A 21,246-nucleotide genomic window follows, 5' to 3' on the forward strand; every position below is an offset into this window, starting at 1 on the left:
TGATACTCCAGTACTGAGTTTTCGGTTGCACAACGTATGTAACTATGCGATTTCAGCACTTGTCCATTTTGCAGTATATGACTTTTCGATAAAAAATATTTTTTTTCAGTACAAGCTTTATTATACAGTGGAAAACGCTGATACTCCAGTACTAAGTTTGCGGTTGCACAACGCATGTAACTATGCGATTTCAGCACTTGTCCATTTTGCAGTATATGACTTTTCGATAAAAAATATTTTTTTTCAGTACAAGCTTTATTATACAGTGGAAAACGCTGATACTCCAGTACTGAGTTTGCGGTTGCACAACGTATGTAACTATGCGATTTCAGCACTTGTCCATTTTGCAGTATATGACTTTTCGATAAAAAATATGTTTTTTCAGTACAAGCTTTATTATACAGTGGAAAACGCTGATACTCCAGTACTGAGTTTGCGGTTGCACAACGTATGTAACTATGCGATTTCAGCACTTGTCCATTTTGCAGTATATGACTTTTCGATGAAAAATATTTTTTTTCATTACAAGCTTTATTATACAGTGGAAAACGCTGATACTCCAGTACTGAGTTTGCGGTTGCACAACGTATGTAACTCTGCGCTTTCAGCACTTGTCCATTTTGCAGTATATGACTTTTCGATAAAAAATATTTTTTTTCACTACAAGCTTTATTATACAGTGGAAAACGCTGATACTCCAGTACTGAGTTTGCGGTTGCACAACGTATGTAACTATGCGATTTCAGCACTTGTCCATTTTGCAGTATATGACTTTTCGATAAAAAATTTTTTTACAGTACAAGCTTTATTATACAGTGGAAAACGCTGATACTCCAGTACTGAGTTTGCGGTTGCACAACGTATGTAACTATGCGATTTCAGCACTTGTCCATTTTGCAGTAGATGACTTTTCGATAAAAAATATGTTTTTTCAGTACAAGCTTTATTATACAGTGGAAAACGCTGATACTCCAGTACTGAGTTTGCGGTTGCACAACGTATGTAACTATGCGATTTCAGCACTTGTCCATTTTGCAGTATATGACTTTTCGATAAAAAATATTTTTTTTCAGTACAAGCTTTATTATACAGTGGAAAACGCTGATACTCCAGTACTGAGTTTGCGGTTGCACAACGCAGGTAACTATGCGATTTCAGCACTTGTCCATTTTGCAGTATATGACTTTTCGATAAAAAATATTTTTTTTCAGTACAAGCTTTATTATACAGTGGAAAACGCTGATACTCCAGTACTGAGTTTGCGGTTGCACAAAGTATGTAACTCTGCGCTTTCAGCACTTGTCCATTTTGCAGTATATGACTTTTCGATAAAAAATATTTTTTTTCATTACAAGCTTTATTATACAGTGGAAAACGCTGATACTCCAGTACTGAGTTTGCGGTTGCACAACGTATGTAACTCTGCGCTTTCAGCACTTGTCCATTTTGCAGTATATGACTTTTCGATAAAAAATATTTTTTTTCAGTACAAGCTTTATTATACAGTGGAAAACGCTGATACTCCAGTACTGAGTTTGCAGTTGCACAACGTATGTAAATATGCGATTTCAGCACTTGTCCATTTTGCAGTATATGACTTTTCGATAAAAAATATTTTTTTTCATTGCAAGCTTTATTATACAGTGGAAAACGCTGATACTCCAGTATTGCGTTTGCGGTTGCACAACGTATGTAACTATGCGCTTTCAGCACTTGTCCATTTTGCAGTATATGACTTTTCGATAAAAAATATTTTTTTTCAGTACAAGCTTTATTATACAGTGGAAAACGCTGATACTCCAGTACTGAGTTTGCGGTTGCACAAAGTATGTAACTCTGCGTTTTCAGCACTTGTCCATTTTGCAGTATATGACTTTTCGATAAAAAATATTTGTTTTTCATTACAAGCTTTATTATACAGTGGAAAACGCTGATACTCCAGTACTGAGTTTGCGGTTGCACAACATAAGTAACTCTGCGCTTTCAGCACTTGTCCATTTTGCAGTATTTGACTTTTCGATAAAAAATATGTTTTTTCAGTACAAGCTTTATTATACAGTGGAAAACGCTGATACTCCAGTACTGAGTTTGCGGTTGCACAACGCATGTAACTATGCGATTTCAGCACTTGTCCATTTTGCAGTATATGACTTTTCGATAAAAAATATTGTTTTTTCAGTACAAGCTTTATTATACAGTGGAAAACGCTGATATCCCAGTACTGAGTTTGCGGTTGCACAACGTATGTAACTATGCGATTTCAGCACTTGTCCATTTTGCAGTATATGACTTTTCGATAAAAAATATGTTTTTTCAGTACAAGCTTTATTATACAGTGGAAAACGCTGATACTCCAGTACTAAGTTTGCGGTTGCACAACGTATGTAACTATGCGATTTCAGCACTTGTCCATTTTGCAGTATATGACTTTTCGATAAAAAATATTTTTTTTCAGTACAAGCTTTATTATACAGTGGAAAACGCTGATACTCCAGTACTGAGTTTGCGGTTGCACAACGCAGGTAACTATGCGATTTCAGCACTTGTCCATTTTGCAGTATATGACTTTTCGATAAAAAATATTTTTTTTCAGTACAAGCTTTATTATACAGTGGAAAACGCTGATACTCCAGTACTGAGTTTGCGGTTGCACAACGTATGTAACTATGCGATTTCAGCACTTGTCCAATTTGCAGTATATGACTTTTCGATAAAAAATATTTTTTTTCATTGCAAGCTTTATTATACAGTGGAAAACGCTGATACTCCAGTATTGCGTTTGCGGTTGCACAACGTATGTAACTATGCGCTTTCAGCACTTGTCCATTTTGCAGTATATGACTTTTCGATGAAAAATATTTTTTTTCATTACAAGCTTTATTATACAGTGGAAAACGCTGATACTCCAGTACTGAGTTTGCGGTTGCACAACGTATGTAACTATGCGATTTCAGCACTTGTCCATTTTGCAGTATATGACTTTTCGATAAAAAATATTTTTTTTCAGTACCAGCTTTATTATACAGTGGAAAACGCTGATACTCCAGTACTGAGTTTGCGGTTGCACAACGTATGTAACTATGCGATTTCAGCACTTGTCCAATTTGCAGTATATGACTTTTCGATAAAAAATATTTTTTTTCATTGCAAGCTTTATTATACAGTGGAAAACGCTGATACTCCAGTATTGCGTTTGCGGTTGCACAACGTATGTAACTATGCGATTTCAGCACTTGTCCATTTTGCAGTATATGACTTTTCGATAAAAAATAGTTTTTTTCAGTACAAGCTTTATTATACAGTGGAAAACGCTGATACTCCAGTACTGAGTTTGCGGTTGCACAACGTATGTAACTATGCGATTTCAGCACTTGTCCATTTTGCAGTATATGACTTTTCGATAAAAAATATGTTTTTTCAGTACAAGCTTTATTATACAGTGGAAAACGCTGATACTCCAGTACTAAGTTTGCGGTTGCACAACGTATGTAACTATGCGATTTCAGCACTTGTCCATTTTGCAGTATATGACTTTTCGATAAAAAATATTTTTTTTCAGTACAAGCTTCATTATACAGTGGAAAACGCTGATACTCCAGTACTGAGTTTGCAGTTGCACAACGCATGTAACTATGCGATTTCAGCACTTGTCCATTTTGCAGTATATGACTTTTCGATAAAAAATATTTTTTTTCAGTACAAGCTTTATTATACAGTGGAAAACGCTGATACTCCAGTACTGAGTTTGCAGTTGCACAACGTATGTAACTATGCGATTTCAGCACTTGTCCATTTTGCAGTATATGACTTTTCGATAAAAAATATGTTTTTTCAGTACAAGCTTTATTATACAGTGGAAAACGCTTATACTCCAGTACTGAGTTTGCGGTTGCACAACGTATGTAACTATGCGATTTCAGCACTTGTCCATTTTGCAGTATATGACTTTTCGATGAAAAATATTTTTTTTCATTACAAGCTTTATTATACAGTGGAAAACGCTGATACTCCAGTACTGAGTTTGCGGTTGCACAACGTATGTAACTCTGCGCTTTCAGCACTTGTCCATTTTGCAGTATATGACTTTTCGATAAAAAATATTTTTTTTCAGTACAAGCTTTATTATACAGTGGAAAACGCTGATACTCCAGTACTGAGTTTGCGGTTGCACAACGTATGTAACTATGCGATTTCAGCAATTGTCCATTTTGCAGTATATGACTTTTCGATAAAAAATATGTTTTTTCAGTACAAGCTTTATTATACAGTGGAAAACGCTGATACTCCAGTACTAAGTTTGCGGTTGCACAACGTATGTAACTATGCGATTTCAGCACTTGTCCATTTTGCAGTATATGACTTTTCGATAAAAAATATTTTTTTTCAGTACAAGCTTCATTATACAGTGGAAAACGCTGATACTCCAGTACTGAGTTTGCAGTTGCACAACGCATGTAACTATGCGATTTCAGCACTTGTCCATTTTGCAGTATATGACTTTTCGATAAAAAATATTTTTTTTCAGTACAAGCTTTATTATACAGTGGAAAACGCTGATACTCCAGTACTGAGTTTGCAGTTGCACAACGTATGTAACTATGCGATTTCAGCACTTGTCCATTTTGCAGTATATGACTTTTCGATAAAAAATATGTTTTTTCAGTACAAGCTTTATTATACAGTGGAAAACGCTTATACTCCAGTACTGAGTTTGCGGTTGCACAACGTATGTAACTATGCGATTTCAGCACTTGTCCATTTTGCAGTATATGACTTTTCGATGAAAAATATTTTTTTTCATTACAAGCTTTATTATACAGTGGAAAACGCTGATACTCCAGTACTGAGTTTGCGGTTGCACAACGTATGTAACTCTGCGCTTTCAGCACTTGTCCATTTTGCAGTATATGACTTTTCGATAAAAAATATTTTTTTTCAGTACAAGCTTTATTATACAGTGGAAAACGCTGATACTCCAGTACTGAGTTTGCGGTTGCACAACGTATGTAACTATGCGATTTCAGCAATTGTCCATTTTGCAGTATATGACTTTTCGATAAAAAATATTTTTTTTCATTGCAAGCTTTATTATACAGTGAAAAACGCTGATACTCCGGTATTGCGTTTGCGGTTGCACAACGTATGTAACTATGCGCTTTCAGCACTTGTCCATTTTGCAGTATATGACTTTTCGATAAAAAATATTTTTTTTCAGTACAAGCTTTATTATACAGTGGAAAACGCTGATACTCCAGTACTGAGTTTGCGGTTGCACAACGCATGTAACTATGCGATTTCAGCACTTGTCCATTTTGCAGTATATGACTTTTCGATAAAAAATATTTTTTTTCAGTACAAGCTTTATTATACAGTGGAAAACGCTGATACTCCAGTACTGAGTTTGCGGTTGCACAACGTATGTAACTATGCGATTTCAGCACTTGTCCATTTTGCAGTATATGACTTTTCGATAAAAAATATGTTTTTTCAGTACAAGCTTTATTATACAGTGGAAAACGCTGATACTCCAGTACTAAGTTTGCGGTTGCACAACGTATGTAACTATGCAATTTCAGCACTTGTCCATTTTGCAGTATATGACTTTTCGATAAAAAATATTTTTTTTCAGTACAAGCTTTATTATACGGTGGAAAACGCTGATACTCCAGTACTGAGTTTGCGGTTGCACAACGTATGTAACTATGCGATTTGAGCACTTGTACAATTTGCAGTATATGACTTTTCGATAAAAAATATTTTTTTTCATTGCAAGCTTTATTATACAGTGGAAAACGCTGATACTCCAGTATTGCGTTTGCGGTTGCACAACGTATGTAACTATGCGCTTTCAGCACTTGTCCATTTTGCAGTATATGACTTTTCGATAAAAAATATGTTTTTTCAGTACAAGCTTTATTATACAGTGGAAAACGCTGATACTCCAGTACTAAGTTTGCGGTTGCACAACGTATGTAACTATGCGATTTCAGCACTTGTCCATTTTGCAGTATATGACTTTTCGATAAAAAATATTTTTTTTCATTGCAAGCTTTATTATACAGTGGAAAACGCTGATACTCCAGTATTGCGTTTGCGGTTGCACAACGTATGTAACTATCCGCTTTCAGCACTTGTCCATTTGGCAGTATATGACTTTTCGATAAAAAATATTTTTTTTCAGTACAAGCTTTATTATACAGTGGAAAACGCTGATACTCCAGTACTTAGTTTGCGGTTGCACAACGCATGTAACTATGCGATTTCAGCACTTGTCCATTTTGCAGTATATGACTTTTCGATAAAAAATATTTTTTTTCAGTACAAGCTTTATTATACAGTGGAAAACGCTGATACTCCAGTACTGAGTTTGCGGTTGCACAACGTATGTAACTATGCGATTTCAGCACTTGGCCATTTTGCAGTATATGACTTTTCGATAAAAAATATGTTTTTTCAGTACAAGCTTTATTATACAGTGGAAAACGCTGATACTCCAGTACTAAGTTTGCGGTTGCACAACGTATGTAACTATGCGATTTCAGCACTTGTCCATTTTGCAGTATATGACTTTTCGATAAAAAATATTTTTTTTCAGTACAAGCTTTATTATACAGTGGAAAACGCTGATACTCCAGTACTGAGTTTGCGGTTGCACAACGTATGTAACTATGCGATTTCAGCACTTGTCCATTTTGCAGTATATGACTTTTCGATAAAAAATATTTTTTTTCAGTACAAGCTTTATTATACAGTGGAAAACGCTGATACTCCAGTACTGAGTTTGCGGTTGCACAACGTATGTAACTATGCGATTTCAGCACTTGTCCATTTTGCAGTATATGACTTTTCGATGAAAAATATTTTTTTTCATTACAAGCTTTATTATACAGTGGAAAACGCTGATACTCCAGTACTGAGTTTTCGGTTGCACAACGTATGTAACTCTGCGATTTCAGCACTTGTCCATTTTGCAGTATATGACTTTTCGATAAAAAATATTTTTTTTCAGTACAAGCTTTATTATACAGTGGAAAACGCTGATACTCCAGTACTAAGTTTGCGGTTGCACAACGCATGTAACTATGCGATTTCAGCACTTGTCCATTTTGCAGTATATGACTTTTCGATAAAAAATATTTTTTTTCAGTACAAGCTTTATTATACAGTGGAAAACGCTGATACTCCAGTACTGAGTTTGCGGTTGCACAACGTATGTAACTATGCGATTTCAGCACTTGTCCATTTTGCAGTATATGACTTTTCGATAAAAAATATGTTTTTTCAGTACAAGCTTTATTATACAGTGGAAAACGCTGATACTCCAGTACTGAGTTTGCGGTTGCACAACGTATGTAACTATGCGATTTCAGCACTTGTCCATTTTGCAGTATATGACTTTTCGATGAAAAATATTTTTTTTCATTACAAGCTTTATTATACAGTGGAAAACGCTGATACTCCAGTACTGAGTTTGCGGTTGCACAACGTATGTAACTCTGCGCTTTCAGCACTTGTCCATTTTGCAGTATATGACTTTTCGATAAAAAATATTTTTTTTCACTACAAGCTTTATTATACAGTGGAAAACGCTGATACTCCAGTACTGAGTTTGCGGTTGCACAACGTATGTAACTATGCGATTTCAGCACTTGTCCATTTTGCAGTATATGACTTTTCGATAAAAAATATTTTTTTTCAGTACAAGCTTTATTATACAGTGGAAAACGCTGATACTCCAGTACTGAGTTTGCGGTTGCACAACGTATGTAACTATGCGATTTCAGCACTTGTCCATTTTGCAGTATATGACTTTTCGATAAAAAATATGTTTTTTCAGTACAAGCTTTATTATACAGTGGAAAACGCTGATACTCCAGTACTAAGTTTGCGGTTGCACAACGTATGTAACTATGCGATTTCAGCACTTGTCCATTTTGCAGTATATGACTTTTCGATAAAAAATATTTTTTTTCAGTACAAGCTTTATTATACAGTGGAAAACGCTGATACTCCAGTACTGAGTTTGCGGTTGCACAACGCAGTTAACTATGCGATTTCAGCACTTGTCCATTTTGCAGTATATGACTTTTCGATAAAAAATATTTTTTTTCAGTAAAAGCTTTATTATACAGTGGAAAACGCTGATACTCCAGTACTGAGTTTGCGGTTGCACAACGTATGTAACTATGCGATTTCAGCACTTGTCCAATTTGCAGTATATGACTTTTCGATAAAAAATATTTTTTTTCATTGCAAGCTTTATTATACAGTGGAAAACGCTGATACTCCAGTATTGCGTTTGCGGTTGCACAACGTATGTAACTATGCGCTTTCAGCACTTGTCCATTTTGCAGTATATGACTTTTCGATGAAAAATATTTTTTTTCATTACAAGCTTTATTATACAGTGGAAAACGCTGATACTCCAGTACTGAGTTTGCGGTTGCACAACGTATGTAACTATGCGATTTCAGCACTTGTCCATTTTGCAGTATATGACTTTTCGATAAAAAATATTTTTTTTCAGTAGAAGCTTTATTATACAGTGGAAAACGCTGATACTCCAGTACTGAGTTTGCGGTTGCACAACGTATGTAACTATGCGATTTCAGCACTTGTCCAATTTGCAGTATATGACTTTTCGATAAAAAATATTTTTTTTCATTGCAAGCTTTATTATACAGTGGAAAACGCTGATACTCCAGTATTGCGTTTGCGGTTGCACAACGTATGTAACTATGCGATTTCAGCACTTGTCCATTTTGCAGTATATGACTTTTCGATAAAAAATAGTTTTTTTCAGTACAAGCTTTATTATACAGTGGAAAACGCTGATACTCCAGTACTGAGTTTGCGGTTGCACAACGTATGTAACTATGCGATTTCAGCACTTGTCCATTTTGCAGTATATGACTTTTCGATAAAAAATATGTTTTTTCAGTACAAGCTTTATTATACAGTGGAAAACGCTGATACTCCAGTACTAAGTTTGCGGTTGCACAACGTATGTAACTATGCGATTTCAGCACTTGTCCATTTTGCAGTATATGACTTTTCGATAAAAAATATTTTTTTTCAGTACAAGCTTCATTATACAGTGGAAAACGCTGATACTCCAGTACTGAGTTTGCAGTTGCACAACGCATGTAACTATGCGATTTCAGCACTTGTCCATTTTGCAGTATATGACTTTTCGATAAAAAATATTTTTTTTCAGTACAAGCTTTATTATACAGTGGAAAACGCTGATACTCCAGTACTGAGTTTGCGGTTGCACAACGTATGTAACTATGCGATTTCAGCACTTGTCCATTTTGCAGTATATGACTTTTCGATAAAAAATATGTTTTTTCAGTACAAGCTTTATTATACAGTGGAAAACGCTTATACTCCAGTACTGAGTTTGCGGTTGCACAACGTATGTAACTATGCGATTTCAGCACTTGTCCATTTTGCAGTATATGACTTTTCGATGAAAAATATTTTTTTTCATTACAAGCTTTATTATACAGTGGAAAACGCTGATACTCCAGTACTGAGTTTGCGGTTGCACAACGTATGTAACTATGCGCTTTCAGCACTTGTCCATTTTGCAGTATATGACTTTTCGATAAAAAATATTTTTTTTCAGTACAAGCTTTATTATACAGTGGAAAACGCTGATACTCCAGTACTGAGTTTGCGGTTGCACAACGTATGTAACTATGCGATTTCAGCAATTGTCCATTTTGCAGTATATGACTTTTCGATAAAAAATATTTTTTTTCATTGCAAGCTTTATTATACAGTGAAAAACGCTGATACTCCGGTATTGCGTTTGCGGTTGCACAACGTATGTAACTATGCGCTTTCAGCACTTGTCCATTTTGCAGTATATGACTTTTCGATAAAAAATATTTTTTTTCAGTACAAGCTTTATTATACAGTGGAAAACGCTGATACTCCAGTACTGAGTTTGCGGTTGCACAACGCATGTAACTATGCGATTTCAGCACTTGTCCATTTTGCAGTATATGACTTTTCGATAAAAAATATTTTTTTTCAGTACAAGCTTTATTATACAGTGGAAAACGCTGATACTCCAGTACTGAGTTTGCGGTTGCACAACGTATGTAACTATGCGATTTCAGCACTTGTCCATTTTGCAGTATATGACTTTTCGATAAAAAATATGTTTTTTCAGTACAAGCTTTATTATACAGTGGAAAACGCTTATACCCCAGTACTAAGTTTGCGGTTGCACAACGTATGTAACTATGCAATTTCAGCACTTGTCCATTTTGCAGTATATGACTTTTCGATAAAAAATATTTTTTTTCAGTACAAGCTTTATTATACGGTGGAAAACGCTGATACTCCAGTACTGAGTTTGCGGTTGCACAACGTATGTAACTATGCGATTTCAGCACTTGTACAATTTGCAGTATATGACTTTTCGATAAAAAATATTTTTTTTCATTGCAAGCTTTATTATACAGTGGAAAACGCTGATACTCCAGTATTGCGTTTGCGGTTGCACAACGTATGTAACTATGCGCTTTCAGCACTTGTCCATTTTGCAGTATATGACTTTTCGATAAAAAATATGTTTTTTCAGTACAAGCTTTATTATACAGTGGAAAACGCTGATACTCCAGTACTAAGTTTGCGGTTGCACAACGTATGTAACTATGCGATTTCAGCACTTGTCCATTTTGCAGTATATGACTTTTCGATAAAAAATATTTTTTTTCAGTACAAGCTTTATTATACGGTGGAAAACACTGATACTCCAGTACTGAGTTTGCGGTTGCACAACGCAGGTAACTATGCGATTTCTGCACTTGTCCATTTTGCAGTATATGACTTTTCGATAAAAAATATTTTTTTTCAGTACAAGCTTTATTATACAGTGGAAAACGCTGATACTCCAGTACTGAGTTTGCGGTTGCACAACGTATGTAACTATGCGATTTCAGCACTTGTCCAATTTGCAGTATATGACTTTTCGATAAAAAATATTTTTTTTCATTGCAAGCTTTATTATATTTTTTTTCAGTACAAGCTTTATTATACGGTGGAAAACGCTGATACTCCAGTACTGAGTTTGCGGTTGCACAACGTATGTAACTATGCGATTTCAGCACTTGTACAATTTGCAGTATATGACTTTTCGATAAAAAATATTTTTTTTCATTGCAAGCTTTATTATACAGTGGAAAACGCTGATACTCCAGTACTGAGTTTGCGGTTGCACAACGTATGTAACTATGCGCTTTCAGCACTTGTCCATTTTGCAGTATATGACTTTTCGATAAAAAATATTTTTTTTCAGTACAAGCTTTATTATACAGTGGAAAACGCTGATACTCCAGTACTGAGTTTGCGGTTGCACAACGTATGTAACTATGCGATTTCAGCAATTGTCCATTTTGCAGTATATGACTTTTCGATAAAAAATATTTTTTTTCATTGCAAGCTTTATTATACAGTGAAAAACGCTGATACTCCGGTATTGCGTTTGCGGTTGCACAACGTATGTAACTATGCGCTTTCAGCACTTGTCCATTTTGCAGTATATGACTTTTCGATAAAAAATATTTTTTTTCAGTACAAGCTTTATTATACAGTGGAAAACGCTGATACTCCAGTACTGAGTTTGCGGTTGCACAACGCATGTAACTATGCGATTTCAGCACTTGTCCATTTTGCAGTATATGACTTTTCGATAAAAAATATTTTTTTTCAGTACAAGCTTTATTATACAGTGGAAAACGCTGATACTCCAGTACTGAGTTTGCGGTTGCACAACGTATGTAACTATGCGATTTCAGCACTTGTCCATTTTGCAGTATATGACTTTTCGATAAAAAATATGTTTTTTCAGTACAAGCTTTATTATACAGTGGAAAACGCTTATACTCCAGTACTAAGTTTGCGGTTGCACAACGTATGTAACTATGCAATTTCAGCACTTGTCCATTTTGCAGTATATGACTTTTCGATAAAAAATATTTTTTTTCAGTACAAGCTTTATTATACGGTGGAAAACGCTGATACTCCAGTACTGAGTTTGCGGTTGCACAACGTATGTAACTATGCGATTTCAGCACTTGTACAATTTGCAGTATATGACTTTTCGATAAAAAATATTTTTTTTCATTGCAAGCTTTATTATACAGTGGAAAACGCTGATACTCCAGTATTGCGTTTGCGGTTGCACAACGTATGTAACTATGCGCTTTCAGCACTTGTCCATTTTGCAGTATATGACTTTTCGATAAAAAATATGTTTTTTCAGTACAAGCTTTATTATACAGTGGAAAACGCTGATACTCCAGTACTAAGTTTGCGGTTGCACAACGTATGTAACTATGCGATTTCAGCACTTGTCCATTTTGCAGTATATGACTTTTCGATAAAAAATATTTTTTTTCAGTACAAGCTTTATTATACGGTGGAAAACACTGATACTCCAGTACTGAGTTTGCGGTTGCACAACGCAGGTAACTATGCGATTTCTGCACTTGTCCATTTTGCAGTATATGACTTTTCGATAAAAAATATTTTTTTTCAGTACAAGCTTTATTATACAGTGGAAAACGCTGATACTCCAGTACTGAGTTTGCGGTTGCACAACGTATGTAACTATGCGATTTCAGCACTTGTCCAATTTGCAGTATATGACTTTTCGATAAAAAATATTTTTTTTCATTGCAAGCTTTATTATATTTTTTTTCAGTACAAGCTTTATTATACGGTGGAAAACGCTGATACTCCAGTACTGAGTTTGCGGTTGCACAACGTATGTAACTATGCGATTTCAGCACTTGTACAATTTGCAGTATATGACTTTTCGATAAAAAATATTTTTTTTCATTGCAAGCTTTATTATACAGTGGAAAACGCTGATACTCCAGTATTGCGTTTGCGGTTGCACAACGTATGTAACTATGCGCTTTCAGCACTTGTCCATTTTGCAGTATATGACTTTTCGATAAAAAATATGTTTTTTCAGTACAAGCTTTATTATACAGTGGAAAACGCTGATACTCCAGTACTAAGTTTGCGGTTGCACAACGTATGTAACTATGCGATTTCAGCACTTGTCCATTTTGCAGTATATGACTTTTCGATAAAAAATATTTTTTTTCAGTACAAGCTTTATTATACAGTGGAAAACGCTGATACTCCAGTACTGAGTTTGCGGTTGCACAACGCAGGTAACTATGCGATTTCTGCACTTGTCCATTTTGCAGTATATGACTTTTCGATAAAAAATATGTTTTTTCAGTACAAGCTTTATTATACAGTGGAAAACGCTGATACTCCAGTACTGAGTTTGCGGTTGCACAACGTATGTAACTATGCGATTTCAGCACTTGTCCATTTTGCAGTATATGACTTTTCGATAAAAAATATTTTTTTTCAGTACAAGCTTTATTATACAGTGGAAAACGCTGATACTCCAGTACTGAGTTTGCGGTTGCACAACGCAGGTAACTATGCGATTTCAGCACTTGTCCATTTTGCAGTATATGACTTTTCGATAAAAAATATTTTTTTTCAGTACAAGCTTTATTATACAGTGGAAAACGCTGATACTCCAGTACTGAGTTAGCGGTTGCACAAAGTATGTAACTCTGCGCTTTCAGCACTTGTCCATTTTGCAGTATATGACTTTTCGATAAAAAATATTTTTTTTCATTACAAGCTTTATTATACAGTGGAAAACGCTGATACTCCAGTACTGAGTTTGCGGTTGCACAACGTATGTAACTATGCGATTTCAGCACTTGTCCATTTTGCAGTATATGACTTTTCGATAAAAAATATTTTTTTTCATTGCAAGCTTTATTGTACAGTGGAAAACGCTGATACTCCAGTATTGCGTTTGCGGTTGCACAACGTATGTAACTATGCGCTTTCAGCACTTGTCCATTTTGCAGTATATGACTTTTCGATAAAAAATATTTTTTTTCAGTACAAGCTTTATTATACAGTGGAAAACGCTGATACTCCAGTACTGAGTTTGCGGTTGCACAAAGTATGTAACTCTGCGTTTTCAGCACTTGTCCATTTTGCAGTATTTGACTTTTCGATAAAAAATATGTTTTTTCAGTACAAGCTTTATTATACAGTGGAAAACGCTGATACTCCAGTACTGAGTTTGCGGTTGCACAACGCATGTAACTATTCGATTTCAGCACTTGTCCATTTTGCAGTATATGACTTTTCGATAAAAAATATTTTTTTTCAGTACAAGCTTTATTATACAGTGGAAAACGCTGATACTCCAGTACTGAGTTTGCGGTTGCACAACGTATGTAACTATGCGATTTCAGCACTTGTCCATTTTGCAGTATATGACTTTTCGATAAAAAATATTTTTTTTCAGTACAAGCTTTATTATACAGTGGAAAACGCTGATACTCCAGTACTGAGTTTGCGGTTGCACAACGTATGTAACTATGCGATTTCAGCACTTGTCCATTTTGCAGTATATGACTTTTCGATAAAAAATATGTTTTTTCAGTACAAGCTTTATTATACAGTGGAAAACGCTGATACTCCAGTACTAAGTTTGCGGTTGCACAACGTATGTAACTATGCGATTTCAGCACTTGTCCATTTTGCAGTATATGACTTTTCGATAAAAAATATTTTTTTTCAGTACAAGCTTTATTATACGGTGGAAAACACTGATACTCCAGTACTGAGTTTGCGGTTGCACAACGCAGGTAACTATGCGATTTCTGCACTTGTCCATTTTGCAGTATATGACTTTTCGATAAAAAATATTTTTTTTCAGTACAAGCTTTATTATACAGTGGAAAACGCTGATACTCCAGTACTGAGTTTGCGGTTGCACAACGTATGTAACTATGCGATTTCAGCACTTGTCCAATTTGCAGTATATGACTTTTCGATAAAAAATATTTTTTTTCATTGCAAGCTTTATTATATTTTTTTTCAGTACAAGCTTTATTATACGGTGGAAAACGCTGATACTCCAGTACTGAGTTTGCGGTTGCACAACGTATGTAACTATGCGATTTCAGCACTTGTACAATTTGCAGTATATGACTTTTCGATAAAAAATATTTTTTTTCATTGCAAGCTTTATTATACAGTGGAAAACGCTGATACTCCAGTATTGCGTTTGCGGTTGCACAACGTATGTAACTATGCGCTTTCAGCACTTGTCCATTTTGCAGTATATGACTTTTCGATAAAAAATATGTTTTTTCAGTACAAGCTTTATTATACAGTGGAAAACGCTGATACTCCAGTACTAAGTTTGCGGTTGCACAACGTATGTAACTATGCGATTTCAGCACTTGTCCATTTTGCAGTATATGACTTTTCGATAAAAAATATTTTTTTTCAGTACAAGCTTTATTATACAGTGGAAAACGCTGATACTCCAGTACTGAGTTTGCGGTTGCACAACGCAGGTAACTATGCGATTTCTGCACTTGTCCATTTTGCAGTATATGACTTTTCGATAAAAAATATGTTTTTTCAGTACAAGCTTTATTATACAGTGGAAAACGCTGATACTCCAGTACTGAGTTTGCGGTTGCACAACGTATGTAACTATGCGATTTCAGCACTTGTCCATTTTGCAGTATATGACTTTTCGATAAAAAATATTTTTTTTCAGTACAAGCTTTATTATACAGTGGAAAACGCTGATACTCCAGTACTGAGTTTGCGGTTGCACAACGCAGGTAACTATGCGATTTCAGCACTTGTCCATTTTGCAGTATATGACTTTTCGATAAAAAATATTTTTTTTCAGTACAAGCTTTATTATACAGTGGAAAACGCTGATACTCCAGTACTGAGTTAGCGGTTGCACAAAGTATGTAACTCTGCGCTTTCAGCACTTGTCCATTTTGCAGTATATGACTTTTCGATAAAAAATATTTTTTTTCATTACAAGCTTTATTATACAGTGGAAAACGCTGATACTCCAGTACTGAGTTTGCGGTTGCACAACGTATGTAACTATGCGATTTCAGCACTTGTCCATTTTGCAGTATATGACTTTTCGATAAAAAATATTTTTTTTCATTGCAAGCTTTATTGTACAGTGGAAAACGCTGATACTCCAGTATTGCGTTTGCGGTTGCACAACGTATGTAACTATGCGCTTTCAGCACTTGTCCATTTTGCAGTATATGACTTTTCGATAAAAAATATTTTTTTTCAGTACAAGCTTTATTATACAGTGGAAAACGCTGATACTCCAGTACTGAGTTTGCGGTTGCACAAAGTATGTAACTCTGCGTTTTCAGCACTTGTCCATTTTGCAGTATTTGACTTTTCGATAAAAAATATGTTTTTTCAGTACAAGCTTTATTATACAGTGGAAAACGCTGATACTCCAGTACTGAGTTTGCGGTTGCACAACGCATGTAACTATTCGATTTCAGCACTTGTCCATTTTGCAGTATATGACTTTTCGATAAAAAATATTTTTTTTCAGTACAAGCTTTATTATACAGTGGAAAACGCTGATACTCCAGTACTGAGTTTGCGGTTGCACAACGTATGTAACTATGCGATTTCAGCACTTGTCCATTTTGCAGTATATGACTTTTCGATAAAAAATATTTTTTTTCAGTACAAGCTTTATTATACAGTGGAAAACGCTGATACTCCAGTACTGAGTTTGCGGTTGCACAACGTATGTAACTATGCGATTTCAGCACTTGTCCATTTTGCAGTATATGACTTTTCGATAAAAAATATGTTTTTTCAGTACAAGCTTTATTATACAGTGGAAAACGCTGATACTCCAGTACTGAGTTTGCGGTTGCACAACGTATGTAACTATGCGATTTCAGCACTTGTCCATTTTGCAGTATATGACTTTTCGATGAAAAATATTTTTTTTCATTACAAGCTTTATTATACAGTGGAAAACGCTGATACTCCAGTACTGAGTTTGCGGTTGCACAACGTATGTAACTCTGCGCTTTCAGCACTTGTCCATTTTGCAGTATATGACTTTTCGATAAAAAATATTTTTTTTCACTACAAGCTTTATTATACAGTGGAAAACGCTGATACTCCAGTGCTGAGTTTGCGGTTGCACAATGTTTGTAACTATGCGATTTCAGCACTTGTCCATTTTGCAGTATATGACTTTTCGATAAAAAATATGTTTTTTCAGTACAAGCTTTATTATACAGTGGAAAACGCTGATACTCCAGTACTGAGTTTGCGGTTGCACAACGTATGTAACTATGCGATTTCAGCACTTGTCCATTTTGCAGTATATGACTTTTCGATAAAAAATATTTTTTTTCAGTACAAGCTTTATTATACAGTGGAAAACGCTGATACTCCAGTACTGAGTTTGCGGTTGCACAACGCAGGTAACTATGCGATTTCAGCACTTGTCCATTTTGCAGTATATGACTTTTCGATAAAAAATATTTTTTTTCAGTACAAGCTTTATTATACAGTGGAAAACGCTGATACTCCAGTACTGAGTTAGCGGTTGCACAAAGTATGTAACTCTGCGCTTTCAGCACTTGTCCATTTTGCAGTATATGACTTTTCGATAAAAAATATTTTTTTTCAGTACAAGCTTTATTATACAGTGGAAAACGCTGATACTCCAGTACTGAGTTTGCGGTTGCACAAAGTATGTAACTCTGCGCTTTCAGCACTTGTCCATTTTGCAGTATATGACTTTTCGATAAAAAATATTTTTTTTCAGTACAAGCTTTATTATACAGTGGAAAACGCTGATACTCCAGTACTGAGTTAGCGGTTGCACAAAGTATGTAACTCTGCGCTTTCAGCACTTGTCCATTTTGCAGTATATGACTTTTCGATAAAAAATATTTTTTTTCAGTACAAGCTTTATTATACAGTGGAAAACGCTGATACTCCAGTACTGAGTTTGCGGTTGCACAACGTATGTAACTATGCGATTTCAGCACTGGTCCATTTTGCAGTATATGACTTTTCGATAAAAAATATGTTTTTTCAGTACAAGCTTTATTATACAGTGGAAAACGCTGATACTCCAGTACTGAGTTTGCGGTTGCACAACGTATGTAACTATGCGATTTCAGCACTTGTCCATTTTGCAGTATATGACTTTTCGATGAAAAATATTTTTTTTCATTACAAGCTTTATTATACAGTGGAAAACGCTGATACTCCAGTACTGAGTTTGCGGTTGCACAACGTATGTAACTCTGCGCTTTCAGCACTTGTCCATTTTGCAGTATATGACTTTTCGATAAAAAATATTTTTTTTCACTACAAGCTTTATTATACAGTGGAAAACGCTGATACTCCAGTGCTGAGTTTGCGGTTGCACAACGTATGTAACTATGCGATTTCAGCACTTGTCCATTTTGCAGTATATGACTTTTCGATAAAAAATATTTTTTTTCAGTACAAGCTTTATTATACAGTGGAAAACGCTGATACTCCAGTACTGAGTTTGCGGTTGCACAATGTATGTAACTATGCGATTTCAGCACTTGTCCATTTTGCAGTATATGACTTTTCGATAAAAAATATGTTTTTTCAGTACAAGCTTTATTATACAGTGGAAAACGCTGATACTCCAGTACTGAGTTTGCGGTTGCACAACGTATGTAACTATGCGATTTCAGCACTTGTCCATTTTGCAGTATATGACTTTTCGATAAAAAATATTTTTTTTCAGTACAAGCTTTACTATACAGTGGAAAACGCTGATACTCCAGTACTGAGTTTGCGGTTGCACAACGCAGGTAACTATGCGATTTCAGCACTTGTCCATTTTGCAGTATATGACTTTTCGATAAAAAATATTTTTTTTCAGTACAAGCTTTATTATACAGTGGAAAACGCTGATACTCCAGTACTGAGTTAGCGGTTGCACAAAGTATGTAACTCTGCGCTTTCAGCACTTGTCCATTTTGCAGTATATGACTTTTCGATAAAAAATATTTTTTTTCAGTACAAGCTTTATTATACAGTGGAAAACGCTGATACTCCAGTACTGAGTTTGCGGTTGCACAACGTATGTAACTATGCGATTTCAGCACTGGTCCATTTTGCAGTATATGACTTTTCGATAAAAAATATGTTTTTTCAGTACAAGCTTTATTATACAGTGGAAAACGCTGATACTCCAGTACTGAGTTTGCGGTTGCACAACGTATGTAACTATGCGATTTCAGCACTTGTCCATTTTGCAGTATATGACTTTTCGATGAAAAATATTTTTTTTCATTACAAGCTTTATTATACAGTGGAAAACGCTGATACTCCAGTACTGAGTTTGCGGTTGCACAACGTATGTAACTCTGCGCTTTCAGCACTTGTCCATTTTGCAGTATATGACTTTTCGATAAAAAATATTTTTTTTCACTACAAGCTTTATTATACAGTGGAAAACGCTGATACTCCAGTGCTGAGTTTGCGGTTGCACAACGTATGTAACTATGCGATTTCAGCACTTGTCCATTTTGCAGTATATGACTTTTCGATAAAAAATATTTTTTTTCAGTACAAGCTTTATTATACAGTGGAAAACGCTGATACTCCAGTACTGAGTTTGCGGTTGCACAATGTATGTAACTATGCGATTTCAGCACTTGTCCATTTTGCAGTATATGACTTTTCGATAAAAAATATGTTTTTTCAGTACAAGCTTTATTATACAGTGGAAAACGCTGATACTCCAGTACTGAGTTTGCGGTTGCACAACGTATGTAACTATGCGATTTCAGCACTTGTCCATTTTGCAGTATATGACTTTTCGATAAAAAATATTTTTTTTCAGTACAAGCTTTATTATACAGTGGAAAACGCTGATACTCCAGTACTGAGTTTGCGGTTGCACAACGCAGGTAACTATGCGATTTCAGCACTTGTCCATTTTGCAGTATATGACTTTTCGATAAAAAATATTTTTTTTCAGTACAAGCTTTATTATACAGTGGAAAACGCTGATACTCCAGTACTGAGTTAGCGGTTGCACAAAGTATGTAACTCTGCGCTTTCAGCACTTGTCCATTTTGCAGTATATGACTTTTCGATAAAAAATATTTTTTTTCATTACAAGCTTTATTATACAGTGGAAAACGCTGATACTCCAGTATTGCGTTTGCGGTTGCACAACGTATGTAACTATGCGATTTCAGCACTTGTCCATTTTGCAGTATATGACTTTTCGATAAAAAATATTTTTTTTCAGTACAAGCTTTATTATACAGTGGAAAACGCTGATACTCCAGTACTGAGTTTGCGGTTGCACAACGCTTGTAACTATGCGATTTCAGCACTTGTCCATTTTGCAGTATATGACTTTTCGATAAAAAATATTTTTTTTCAGTACAAGCTTTATTATACAGTGGAAAACGCTGATACTCCAGTACTGAGTTTGCGGTTGCACAACGCATGTAACTATGCGATTTCAGCACTTGTCCATTTTGCAGTATATGACTTTTCGATAAAAAATATTTTTTTTCAGTACAAGCTTTATTATACAGTGGAAAACGCTGATACTCCAGTACTGAGTTTGCGGTTGCACAACGTATGTAACTATGCGATTTCAGCACTTGTCCATTTTGCAGTATATGACTTTTCGATAAAAAATATGTTTTTTCAGTACAAGCTTTATTATACAGTGGAAAACGCTGATACTCCAGTACTGAGTTTGCGGTTGCACAACGTATGTAACTATGCGATTTCAGCACTTGTCCATTTTGCAGTATATGACTTTTCGATGAAAAATATTTTTTTTCATTACAAGCTTTATTATACAGTGGAAAACGCTGATACTCCAGTACTGAGTTTGCGGTTGCACAACGTATGTAACTCTGCGCTTTCAGCACTTGTCCATTTTGCAGTATATGACTTTTCGATAAAAAATATTTTTTTTCAGTACAAGCTTTATTATACAGTGGAAAACGCTGATACTCCAGTACTGAGTTTGCGGTTGCACAACGTATGTAACTCTGCGCTTTCAGCACTTGTCCATTTTGCAGTATATGACTTTTCGATAAAAAATATTTTTTTTCATTACAAGCTTTATTATACAGTGGAAAACGCTGATACTCCAGTACTGAGTTTGCGGTTGCACAACGTATGTAACTCTGCGCTTTCAGCACTTGTCCATTTTGCAGTATATGACTTTTCGATAAAAAATATTTTTTTTCAGTACAAGCTTTATTATACAGTGGAAAACGCTGATACTCCAGTACTGAGTTTGCGGTTGCACAACGTATGTAACTATGCGAT

The sequence above is a fragment of the Ascidia mentula genome, chromosome 5 (assembly GCF_947561715.1).
Source record: "Ascidia mentula chromosome 5, kaAscMent1.1, whole genome shotgun sequence".
In the NCBI taxonomy this organism is placed as follows: domain Eukaryota; kingdom Metazoa; phylum Chordata; class Ascidiacea; order Phlebobranchia; family Ascidiidae; genus Ascidia; species Ascidia mentula.